Source organism: Ictalurus furcatus, chromosome 10 (assembly GCF_023375685.1).
Source record: "Ictalurus furcatus strain D&B chromosome 10, Billie_1.0, whole genome shotgun sequence".
NCBI classification, from domain to species: Eukaryota; Metazoa; Chordata; class Actinopteri; order Siluriformes; family Ictaluridae; genus Ictalurus; species Ictalurus furcatus.
In genome coordinates, this window is record NC_071264.1 from 8,869,741 (window position 1) to 8,883,054 (window position 13,314).

The 13,314-nt window shown below is 42.6% G+C and overlaps 1 protein-coding gene across 3 annotated transcripts in view; it reads right to left on the reverse strand.

Annotated features, from left to right (window-relative positions):
• Positions 1–12,596, reverse strand: part of atp13a3 (ATPase 13A3) — a 43,169-nt gene extending 30,573 nt beyond the window's left edge. Inside the window, exons 1-5 of one of the 3 annotated variants that reach the window (XM_053634158.1) lie at positions 12,384–12,596; positions 11,079–11,472; positions 10,683–10,815; positions 8,767–8,991; positions 1,309–1,395 (exon numbers count right to left, since the gene is read on the reverse strand). The gene's annotated coding sequence lies outside the window, so the exon portion shown is untranslated. Of the gene's footprint in view, positions 1–1,308; positions 1,396–8,766; positions 8,992–10,682; positions 11,473–12,383 lie in introns of all 3 variants that reach the window. The other 2 variants (XM_053634160.1, XM_053634157.1) reach the window with 2 other exon arrangements.
• Between the last annotated feature and the right edge of the window lie 718 nt (positions 12,597–13,314).

Below are 13,314 nucleotides of genomic sequence, written 5' to 3' on the forward strand. Positions count from 1 at the left end.
TTACAGGTGCATTAGGTACGACATGTGGACAAATACGTCTCGGACATTCAAACGGATGGAGTTGAATAAGATTTGAATTATTGAAAAAAATATTTTTCCTCACTGATCTCAGCCCCCATTTCAAAAAGCGTACACAAAGCTCCGCCCCCAAAACTGACAGTACGTCAGTTACAGTACAGCGACCGTCAGCAAGGACTGTCGTGACGTCATTTTCACTCGGACATTCAAACGCTTGAAAGCAGACGTATATAAACTCTATAAACATGCAAGCTGAAGGGGTGTAAGGGGTATGTATGTAAATGACTGACAAGAGCCCAATCCAAATACAAGAAAAACACACACACTGTGGGCCAGAAGGCAGGTTTCCAAACTGGGTTGTTTTTTTTTCCCCCCCTCTGCTACATAATATACTTGTTCTGAGACAATTTTTTTTAATCATTTCTACATAATCTTCCACATTATTCGTGCTAGTAAAAATTGAAAAAAAAAAAATACTGACGACTGCACCTTTAAATAACACCACAACTGACTATTTTACACTTGGGTATAAAACCAACTCTACAAATACTTGCCCTCTAAAATACACTTGCCCCAAGCATAACACGATGGCGTATAAAACCCGCAATCATTTCTAAACAGATCATGTGAATATGCACCAAAAACACATTTTAAATGTCAGTCCGTCTCTTAACCCCAGCGCTCATTGTGCACATTCAAACCCAACAAGTTTTCAAACTTATTGTAAATAAAAGTGCACAGATGTCTGAGGAACCGGAAATGATAAAACCCACTTTCTTGAAAAAAATAAATAAATAAATCTCACATCTATAGCGGTGACTGAAATGCTGAACAAAACAATATGAGGAAATCTGAAAGGCTGAACGATTCAAACAGACTCCTGGACAACCAAAGTCCTATCTGGATGAGATTACAATGCGTTCATATACCACGAAATGTTTTGATAAAAAAATAAAATAAAACTCTAGTTATTAGCATTAAATAATCCTTAGCTAGACAGTGTCTAGTAACTGTTGGTGTTATAATACCTTAGTATCATATCTGGCATGAGTTGCCAAATCCTTTCCTGAAGAACATGCAATCACACAGAAAGTGTGTTTGACCCTAACTGTAACTATCAAGGCCCAAACCTGACAGTCCTTAGCCAATTTAAGTGGAACTGGAACAACTCCCAAACAGTGCTAGTGCTGGGAAAACATGAGAAAACACGAGTGTTCCTCAGGTGCTAAGGGTTAATCATTATTATTGTGATATGTTATGGGTAATATAAAGAGTGCGACTTGGTCTTACCTTAAAACCTGGGGCACCAGGGCCCAAGGCAGCCTGTTCCTGTGGAAGAGTTTGCTCTCACGCTCTCGCTCTCTCACGATGCAGACCCTGCAAAATCACCAAGACAAAACAATGCTTTAATTAGGAACCACACGCTCTAAAGCCTTAGAAAACACCCACCCTCACTTTCGGATCTCTTGCGTAACCTGTGGAGAGGTTTACAGATTTGTGTGTTTAGCAGAGTGAATTAAAAGGTGACGTTGCACTGACTGGTGATTAACTGGACAGACGTTTGTTTGTGCGACGTCGAAGTGTACTTAGAAACATTGGGAGAGGGCACTCAAGCGGCGCGGGAACTAAACGCGTCGGCCCTAACGTCACAAGCTCGAATCACGACGATGCAGCCATCCGCGGTGCTCGCCGAGTGAGAAGGAACAGCCTTATTCGCTCTCCTGTCAATCACAGAGATACCATCTGGGCGTTTATAAGATTCTGTATGTGGAAGAGGGCACACAGCGCTTTCTGATGAACCTGGCTGACTTCACACATCTCGGAGGAAGCACGTGATAGCCTTCACCCTCCCTCATGACTAGCTATTGTATGATAGCGGAGACCTGGCTGGTGGGTGGGAACTGGCAGGTGACCAGATTTGGGGTTGGAAACCTGGGGAAACGCTGGGAAAACGGAAAGACTACACGTGTGTATGTGTGGTTTTTTAAATGAAGGTCTCCATATTATGCATATATTAAAGTACTTGCTGTGAAGCGGTTATTTTGTATGCATGCATGCACGTAAAACAGACGTCCAGACCATTCTGAGAGAGAGAGAGAGAGAGAGAGAGAGAGAGAGATTTAATATAGTCCTAGCACCTAGGTTCACACCATTATTTATTAGCCGGTCGGGTTTTGCCAGGCACTGACCCAAACCTAAATTCGTCCCCGTTCACTTGCGTCAAAGGCATGAGGTCTAAAGTAAACACCACACTGAAGCTCCTCACCACAAAGAGAACACAGAGCATTCAACTCTAACCACTAGGACAATGGTTCTCAACCAGGGGGGCGGAGAGATCGGAAGGGGGGCGCAAATTGTTTTCAAGAAAAAAATTTGAGTACTCGGTGTATTTTATTGCTTTTCAAATAGAATGTGCATAAATGAAAAACCCCGCGATCCCTCTCCCTCTGCATTTTCTTTTTGCTGGGGAGAGGCGCCCTTCCCCTTCCTTTACATCATTCATATGTGAATGTTTTTAGAACGCAAGATAAATGTAACGCAACATGTCTTCCCATGTAAAATAGTCCACGTTATTACAGCCTAGTTCTCTTGTTCAAAGTACTTATAGTGTTCAGATATATTTTATATCATTCATGTTCCATACCTGTCCATTATATAGTTTTATAAAAGTCATAAAAGTTATGAAAAGTAATTTAAAAAAAAGTACAAAAACAAAATCTATCAAAAACAGATTACACACACACATATATAAGATAATCATTATATCTAGTCCCCTCCAATATGGCGATGATAGGGGAGGCTTGGGGGGGGGGGCTTTAGTTACAAAAGTTTGAGAACCTCTGCACTAGGCTATTAGATTAAATAAGACTCCGTGGCTGCCATATTGGAAGTCTGTGTGTGACTAGGCCTAATCCTGAGAGGAACTGTTGTACATTTCGGCAATAATAGGACTTTATTGTGAGAAACAACAAAATCCTTGAGCAAAAATGGGTTCGTTTTCAGGCTTGGCACGCGTCTGGGTGAAATTTTGTCAAGCCAGGAAGTTAACACACCAGTCCAAGAGCTCTTGCACAAGGCAGTTTCAAAACTATCTATACGACATCCCCCTTGTGCATTTAAACACCAGCAGTTTCGGCAGTATGACAGTCTCGTTTTCAGTTTCCGGACAAAAAAAAAAGTCTTACAATTACACCTTAATCAGTTGAGGAAACTACATTTAGCAGAATGAATGTACTAGGATGAGTACAGAGGTTTGTTTGATAGCCAGGCTACACATGTGTTCTGCAGATCTAAGCAGAAAGCAGTAGTCTCCGTGTTCCAGTAAAAAGGACGCCCCGCAATACAATACAACTGTTAATAATAAGCGATGACCTAATGACGGGCGGTAATAATTCATGGAAGCTTTTGGAGGGGCGAGGGGTTTTGTTGTAGGGCTGGCTCGAAGCACAACGAGCTTTCTTTATCACTTCCTCCGCTAATCAGAGCGTATTAGAACGAGGGCTTTTGTTTACGGTGACAATGCCGCGGAGCTGTGTGTCACACAGAGCCTCGGTGGTGAACATGACCTGCCGTTCCGGTCTGTTCTTCGCCATTATCACGCATTCCTGATAAGAAGTGGCGCTCTGCTTTACGCTTTACCTTTCGGCGTAATCGGTTTACTAGGAACATTACTAACACTTCAGCCTGGCAGAACACAAGAGCTAGCTCGCTCTTCGATTTCTGTTCAGGGTTCTATTACGCTGGACAGGTAGAGAAAGTGTAAGATAATTACGCTCCATGCTGTTCAGATCAGATAAAAACAGATGTATGGATTTCATTTGCAACATACGAGGCTTCTGCTGAGAGAACAATCTGAACCAAGCCGGGGAAAATAGGTTTGCCATTTGAGCACCATGAGGGCACGCCACGGGCACGCCACGCTCTCTCGCTGTGTCTGTCTGTCTCTCACAGACAGAAATTTGAATGATGGCAGCAACAAGAGAGGAGTAAAAAAAATTAAAATGATCAAAACCTAATAGCATATCAAAGCACAAAAAACAAAACAAAAAAAAAACAATTAATACCCCGAGACATCCTGCTTGGTGAGTGAAATAAATTAAAAAAAGTGTACAGTCCATTATAAATAAATAAATAAATAAATAAACAGGGAATTTAATTCATTCAATTACATGAGAGAATTCAGTCTTTCGTAGGAGGGCGCGTCAAATAAAAACCTTCATTTTATTTTAATCTCCGTTTATACATAATCTCCGTTTCGTTCGGTTCCGAACGAGTCTTCGAATTCTTCTAGAAATAACATTCTTCTTACGGTTGCAGGTGCAGCCACTGACGCACCATCTGTACCTCTTCATCTGACCGGAGGATCCGTCCAACCAATGCCTCCTTTAGTGTTCTGCTGTGTGTGTGTGATTGCTCAGGACTGCATACAGCTTGTTTCTCTAATTTTAAGGCTTTCATTTGCCTTCCTAAAACAAATGAAAATGCCTACAAGGCTGTGCACTCGTGCCAAGCTCGGCATCACACCAGAAAACCCTGAGCTCCTAAGATATTACAAAACAGACCGACACAAATGAAAAACCGTGACTATGACGAAGCCAAAATCTTCTAAACGTAATAAAGATGATACTTTTTTCCCCCCTGTGATGTGCTGGAAACGGATGAGGATTTATTACATTTCTTCCTCTCTCCAGTTTCTGCCGTGCGGCAGGATAAACACGACGAATCGGATTGCGCTCGCTAACGGGTTAAAAAGAAAATCAAAGAGTCAGCTTCTCGCGCTGCCCATGACCCGCAGTACTTTGACACTTTTTGTACACCCTTCTGACCACGAGCTTCAGAATCGGTTTACATAAAAACAAAAACATGAGCTCAGAGACTCAAGGAGCTTCATATATGCTGCATTCTGTAATGAGAGAGGCGGATTTTCCTTCACAGTACCGCACACTGTATAGTTTATAGATCTAACAAGCGGGTGCATCGGTATGATGACTGATCTAAAGCTAATACTTGTATATTACAGTATGACTCCTCATTTAACGGTAAGAAGTGCCACTCCGAGCGACCATGTTGACTGAACATTGATCTCTTGTTATACTCTGAGGAACTCAGAGGTGAGAAGACCACGCAGAGTTCCTAAGAAGGGGGGTTTCATTGGTATTTCCTGGTTTGAGGTCGGGAAATGACGAGTTACGACCTTTAATCGAACGCAGCATAGTTGCTGGATTTTTTTTGGATCTTTTAAAGACTCTAGGTAAAGTTTGGGGCTGGTTGATTGCAGTCAAAAGGGGGGAATCCCTTGATATCATGTTGAGGTGCTTCCATTAGTGCTTGAGCAACACATTCATGTATTTAATCTCAGACTATATATATTTTTGGAGCAGTGTTTCTGGCCAACTGGAACTGCATTATAAGCTTCAAGACGTTTCACCACTTACCAGTCCCGCCAGGAATTCGCGATTGCAGGAACGAACACAAACTACGCAATATTCGGAGGAGCTTGCAATTTAAAAAAAAATTACCGCAGATTTTCCGCACGTTTAACCTGAGACGCGCCACGAGCCATCATCGCGACGTGCATTCTAGCCCTTTACGAAAGACCGTGCAACACAATTTGGTGCCATTGCAATTTCACCAATTCAAGTACTTTCCCTATATTTAAAAAAACCCAAAAAACTCAGCAAGTTTTTGCAAACTTTTTGGCTGCAACGATCACAATTTTTTTTTTTAAATCCACGAAATCCTATACAGACTGACTTAGCAAAGAAGCATTACCAGTATGCGTAGGTCAGGTCAGTACCCAAAGGGCCGGTGTGGCTGCAGCTTTTCATCCGGGCCCAAACCGGGATTCACCCGTTTAACCAGCTGATCTCAACCAGCATCCAAACTGGCCCTTTATGGACAGGACTGGGCACTCGTTATACACAATATGGCATTCCACAAACTTGTTGGAGTGGAAGAACTCGAGTGTCCTACACAGATCCCTGACCTCAACCCAACTGAACACCTTTGGGATGAACTGGAACGCCGACTGCACCCCAGACCTCCTCACCTGACATCTCTAACGCTCTTGTAGCAGAATGAACACAAATCCCCACAGCCACGCTCCAAAATCTAGTGGAAAGCCTTCCCAGAAGAGTGGAGGTTATTGTAAGAGGAAAGAAGGACTAAATCTGGAATGGGATGTTCAACAAGCACACGTGGCATGTGATTGGTCAAATGTCCACAAACTTTTACCCATATAGCGTGTATCTATCCAGGGTGTTCTATTTCTTACAAAGTACTTAGCCGCCATCCATCTCAGACCAAATCTTTCACTTACTCACAACAGTATATGCTACTGTTTACATCTGATGAGCTTGATGGCGGCCCATGAACCTCAAGGGATCCTACAGAGAGCGTGAGCCGTTGTGAAGAAAACGTTGCTCTGGTAAGAAGCAGGAAGTTCAAAAACAAAAACGACCGGTTACAAAGGTGTTGTTCTTCACCTCTATAAAAGATCTGATTTAGAGGGGCTGTAAACACAGAGGTGCCAGCACTGCTAACAAGTAAATCCTAAGAGGCAGAAAGAGAGAGAGAGAGAAAAAAAAATACAGAACTGCAGAAATGTTTCACGTCAATAAAAAACTGCCTACAAACAATATGCTTTTTTTTTTTTTTTTTTTTATAATCGATTTTTATATCGAGTTGTGTGTGAAATGTCTGAGTAAGCCGAACCGAACTAAAACTTTTGAGCTGGATTTACAAACGTTTCAGAAATGCTGATTTTGCATTTAGTCACGCCCACAAAACTCCATAAAAAGATAAAGAGCAGCAGGGAGCATGGAACGAATGAACCGTCAGGGTAAAGCTTGAAACGCAGAGGTGGAAGTTATTTTGACTCACTTCTACGCAAATAAAATGATCTATTACATTGATTTATTAACAATGAAAAGTCAATCAGCGAAATCTTCCACCAGCTGAGGCTGACTGTTCACGGGGGTGGTGTTGGCTTGGTTTAATTTTTATTTTAGTTATATTCTTTAATTCATGTCAATAATACAGAATCACACGTTTCCACTATTTTACTTCAATCGGGTGTTAGTCCTCATAAACAATACTCTGAAATTGGCTTATTATTTTCTTTAAAGAAAAGAAAAGGAATCACCGGTTCAAAGTTGATCTTTGGGATTGAATCTGAAGTTTATGCTTCTCACTTCGGTCTCACGTTTCACATTCGCTTCTATTTTTAATCCATAGCACTTCGCTGCACTATCCCGGCTTTGTCTTGGACTTGTTAGAGGCAAACCGCATACGGGTTATTATTTATCCCCCCCACCTCGGTTGTTCGAGGCAAACACTCCCGACGTGGCTTGAGAGACTTACACCATGTCAGGACATTTCACATCCTGGTCAGGAATCAACACTGGCAGACTTTCTGTCATACGCTAAAGTCTTAGACCCAGCCTGTGAGAAGTAACCAGGGCACCACCTCAAAGCATGCTTCTCTTGGAAAGCGTTAAGATTCCTTCAAGTTGCTTGCGTTACCCAAACTCTGAGAGAAGAGTGCAGAAAGCTTGGTGTAAATTACGGAACAAACATGGGAAGCATTTGGCAATTTGGCAATCTGAGGACAGGATTAGTACCTAGTTCCAGAAAGTCTTGTGATCTTATAGAGAAAGTGCTGAATGTGATCTGAATGTGTTGTAATGATTCTTTTCAACTTTCAACCAGGAACATTTAAACACTCCTTTCCAGCTGAAACATAATTTACCAAGACAAATGCATCGTCAACCCTGTTCAGACGGGATTACATTTACACGGGGTCAGCCACGGTACGCCACCCCCGGAATACATAAGACAGCTTGGCAGTGTTGAGGCTTGAACCATCCCCTTGAACCCCCCACAACCTTCTGATCAGTGACCCAGAGCCAAACTTAGTTATTGACTCCCAAAAGAAGGAACTGATTCTGAACAGCTGAAACGAGTCGTTAGTGATTCCAGACTTACTTCCTGTACTAATCTACGTAGGTTTAACAAAAAGCCCCGCCTCTGATCTTCATCGGCTGCTCGCTGACAGTGGTAGACCAATCACAACAGACTGGGACGTCTGACCAATCAGAGCAGAGTATGCTCTCTGAAAGGAGGAGTTTAGAACAAATCATTTAACGAGTCGTTTGTGACACTGGGGGGAAAAAACAGTAATGCTGCAGTTTAAATTATGAGCACATTTAAGTGTTTTTTGACCTTGGATGCATGTAAATCTATTGTATGAGACCTTTAAAACAAAATTAGGCACGTTTCAAAACCATAATAGGTGCACTTTAAAATTCCTTATTGAAAACGTATGAAAGAATATCCGACACACACTTACTACGAGTACATATACATACACACACACACACACACACACACACACACACACACACACATATACACACACACACATATATATATATATATATATTTTATAAACAGGAGCATGCGTGTTTAACATCTGCCATTTTTACTATTTATTTCAAATAAGCGGAAGTCGTATAAATCTTCTTGTATTGTAGATTAATGGTCTAAACCAGGCACTACTATTAGTAGTGAACTACAAAAGTGAGTGCGCAACCGAGTGGGAGCTAGTGTACGCCAACATTTACAAACCAATTTTGATAAACGTGACTGAAGTCTGGTTCGTCAGTAGAATAAACTAGCTTATTAAATATGAAACTTTTTTGTTGTTGCTTTACGTGCGTGTGCCATGCGAGTGAATGTAGACAATACCTGAAAAAGGCAGACCTCAGAGACTGACGCGTCGTCAAAAGCCCCAGCCAGCACTGCCGTCCATCCCATATCGTACACGAGAAGCCGGTTTGGTCATTTTGTCCAGCACTAACTGCGTAACTCTGAACAGCTAGAGTTCAGCAAGAACAGGACATGACACGAGATGAGACCAGACCAGACGAGACGAGACGAGACGAGATGAGATTGCTAAGGCAGGTCTACACGCTGGGGGAAAAAAAAAAATAACATCCGTATAAGATGAAAATTCTGATAATCCTTTTAGTCTAAACAAACCAGAAGCATCAGGATAGTGTACAAACAAAATACCATCATGGTCAACTTCCTTATGATACAGGCATATCGGCTAGACTTGTGGGTGGGTGTTTGTGTGTGAGGTTCATTTATCACTTTCTAATCATCCAATCATCACCGCTATCAACGGTTATCTTTAAACTGTTAGATCAGACATTTCCTCGCAGCCCTATTTAATACGTTTGGTTCGAAATATCCGTCCGGCCAAAATCTCTCCTCGACATCCCTAATAAGCCCCGTTAACTTGTCTAGCGTAGTCCGAGTCGAACGTATCGCGACTCTAGTATTCGCACGTGAACAATTTACCCTCTGGCGCTTCAGTGAAAAGGTTTTAATGAGCAAAAGATCTAAATCTAGTCAATCTGCAGAGCTGAAAATGTACATGGACAGTACGAACAGAATGTATGAATCCGAACTATTTATTTTGAATGGGGTCGGGGGAAGACAAGTGAACCTCTATTTTACAACTGATCCTCAAAATAACGTAATAAAGTGGTTGTATCCTATGGGACAAAACAAGAATACACTCTTAAGGCAAAAAAAATCATTTAAAAAAAAGCAGAAAAAATTCCTTTTAAAATAATGAAATGCCCCATAAAGGAGTATTACATATCTTTCTGTCTAATATCTGACACAGCTGGAACAGCTGCTCGGATAAACCGAGGAATATACCGATACAAATGATATCAGATTCAGCATGGGAGAGGGAAGTATTTAAACATCTCTACATACGTTATTTTTAACTATATGTTATACTGAAGGAACATACACTATACACCAGAAATATCTGGACCCCTGACCATCACAACTAAGTGGGCCACAAAGTTGGAAAGTATAGAAAGTCAGTGTGTGCTGTAGCTTTACAATTTCCCTTCACTGGAACGAAGAGGCTCAAACCTGCTCCAGCATGACGATGACCAGGTATCCACAAACTTTTGTGGCCATGTAGTGTATGTGAAACCTTAACCCACCGACTGCCTTGCGGCTATAATTAAATTCTTTACCTTCTTTGTCGAAGATAAGTAATACTCACGGTTACGCGCACGGTTTTGGGCTCCAAGGTGCTAATTTGTGTTGTATTACTGAAACGATAAGCTTTCGGACTCTGGATCTGCCAGCTCAGGGCCAGCAGGTGTTGCGTACTGCACATGGCACATGTTCGTACTCGGTAATAATAAACAACACAAACATTAACAAAGTGTATGATTTATCATCGATTATTGGAGGAGTCGGGTGATAGAAATTGTCTCCAAGCCTATTTCTTTTAATGCTTTTAATCTCTTTATTGCTATTTTAATATACATACATACACCATATCCATATCATCTATAATGGTACCAGCCATAACGTTAAAACCGCTGACAGGGGAATTGAATAACATTGATTATCTCGTCATATAATTGTCAAGGGGTGGGATATATTAGGCAGCAAGTGAAAAGTCAGTTCTCGAAGTTGATGTGTTGGAAGCAGGAAAAATGGGCAAGCGTAAAAGATCTGAGCGACTCTGATGAGGGACAAATTGTGATGGCAGACGACTGGGTCTGAACATCTCCAAAACAGCAGGTCTTGTGGGGTGTTCCCGGTATGAAGTGGTTAATACCCACCAAAAGTGGTCCAAGGAAGGACAACCGGTGAACCGGTGACAGGATCATGGGCACCGAAGGCTCACTGATGCGTGTGGGGAGTGAAGGCTAGTCCGTCTGGTCCGATCCCACAGAAGAGCTTCTGTTGCACAAACTGGTGAAAAAGTTCATACTGGTTATGACAGAAAGGAGTCAGAACACACAGTGCATCACAGCACACTGTGTATGGGGCTGTGTAGCTGCAGACTGGTCAGAGTGCCCATGCTGACCCCTGTACACCACTGAAAACACCTACAATGGGCACATGAGCATCAGAACTGGACCATGGAGCAATGAAAGAAGGTGGTCTGGTCTGATGAATCACATTTTCTTTTACATCATGTGGACGGCCGTGTGTGCGTGCGTGTGTGTCGTTACCCGGGGAAGAGACGGCACCAGGATGCACTATAGTAAGAAAGCAAGCCGGCTGAGGCAGTCTAATTCTCTGGATGACGTTCTGCTGGGAAACCCTGAGTCCTGGCCTTCATGTTGATGTTGCTTTAACACGTACCCCCGACCTAAACAATGCTGCAGACCAAATCCACTCGTCCTAACTGCAGCGGCGTCTTTCAGCACGATAATCTGCCCTGCCACGCTCAACAAATGGTTCAGGAGCAACGGTTTCAGCAACACGACAGAGTAATCGAGACGTTGACCCGGCCTCCGAATTCCTCAAATCTCAATCCGATCAGGGATCCGCGGAACGTTCTGGACAAACAAGTCCGATCCATGGAGGTCCCGTTTCACAACGTACAGAATCTGCTGCGAACGTCTTGGTGCAAGACACCACAGAGCAAGGGGGACACAAGATTAGGCAGGTGGGGTTAAGGGTTAATGTCATGGCTGATCAGTATATTATATATAAATATAAATAAATATATAAAATACATTGGAAGTTAAACAATATTAACCTTAAGCATTTATATTACATTTGTATACAAATTACACTGACGCATTTACAGCCTGGAGTAGTTTATTGCCTTTTTCCCTCAGATTTCGAGGCGTCTGAATGAGTAATGAGTTTATTCAGCTTTGACTCCGCTGACGTGTGTGTGTGTGTGTAAAGGGGAAACGCTGCACTCGAGTCAAGTGGCTAAGCTAAAGCGCGGCTAAAGCTCTGACACAACACGGCGGATCCAGATGGCGGTGAAGCAGTAAAACACTGCTGTTCATTAACAAGCTTCCGGCTCTAGAGGGATTAAAAAAAAAAACATGTTCATAAAATGAAACAAAGCGGCAGTTAAAATGCAGTGTGACAGCTCGGGTGTGAGGGTCAGACAGACGGTTTAATCCAGCTACACCTCAATCAGAGAGCTAGCTATAAAGACCCGGAGGTCAGATTAGACTTTTAGAGGTCTGACTCCTAGTTTGTTTTTAAATGGAGAGGAAATCCTGACCAGGCTAGCTTTAACGGCTAACACGAGCTAAATCAATACATCAGTACACACGGATAAGGAACGAGGCACGGGGCGAGTGTGTCGGTGTTTATAACCCGCTTAAACTGAGCTCAAGACACCGGTGAGAAACATGTATCAAGCCCCATTAACTTATTATTATTATTAAGTCTTTCTCTCAATCACGCGCGCACACTCGTCCCTGACACTGTGCGCGTGTGTATGAGTGTATGAATGTGAGTGTGTGTGTGGGTGAGTGAGTGAGTGAGTGAGTGAGTAAAGCACGTACCCAGCACCACCTGGATTGAAGATCACCTTAAAGCCATGATGAAGCGCGTTGTTGATCTAGGAGAAGCTACCACACGCGCGCGCACCGAGTTGTATTATCCGGTAAAGTGTATGTGTATGCTGGATGTTGACAGCGCACGCGACACCGAGAAGTATGGCTTTGACTGCCCTAAACTGGCTTCGCGAGCGCTGTTCAGGAAGTGACGCACGGGAAATGAGCTCATACCCAACCGCGTGTAATGCCTGGGTGTCTTCTGTCGTGGTGAAGTAGTTTTGTAATTACACTACACAACACATGAATACATTAAAGAAAAAAAGAAAACATTTTCTATACATGATGGGCCAAAAGTATGTGGACACCTGATAATCCCACCCACGTGTGTTTGTTATATCCTCCAGTCTTCTGGGAAGGCTTTCCACTGGATACTGGAGTGGGGATTTGTGCTCATGCAGCTACAAGAGCGCTAGTGAGATCAGGTACTGATGTTGGGTGATGAGGAGGTCTGGGGTGCAAGTCGGCGTTCCAGTTCGTCCCAGAGGTGTTCATGGGGTTCCAATCCAATGTTGGCAAGCAATGTCTTCACGGAGCTCACTTTGTGCACAGAGGCATGTCAGAGGTTTAAGTCTCTTAGTTCCAGTGAAAGAAAACTGTAAATGTACACCATACAAAGACACCCTACATGATTGCATGCCACAACATTTTTGTGGCAACAGATTGGGAAGAACCACATACAGTTGCATCTCAACAAATTAGAATGTCATGGAAAAGTTTGTGAAATATTGAAATATTTAATCTTTTTTGCTTTAATCTTGATTAAATTTGTAATACAGGAATGTCGACCTGAGATGTCATCTAATCAGCTAATTAACTCAAAACACTTGCAAATGTTTCCTGAGGCTTTGATCTCTCAGTCCGGTTCAGTACACAACCA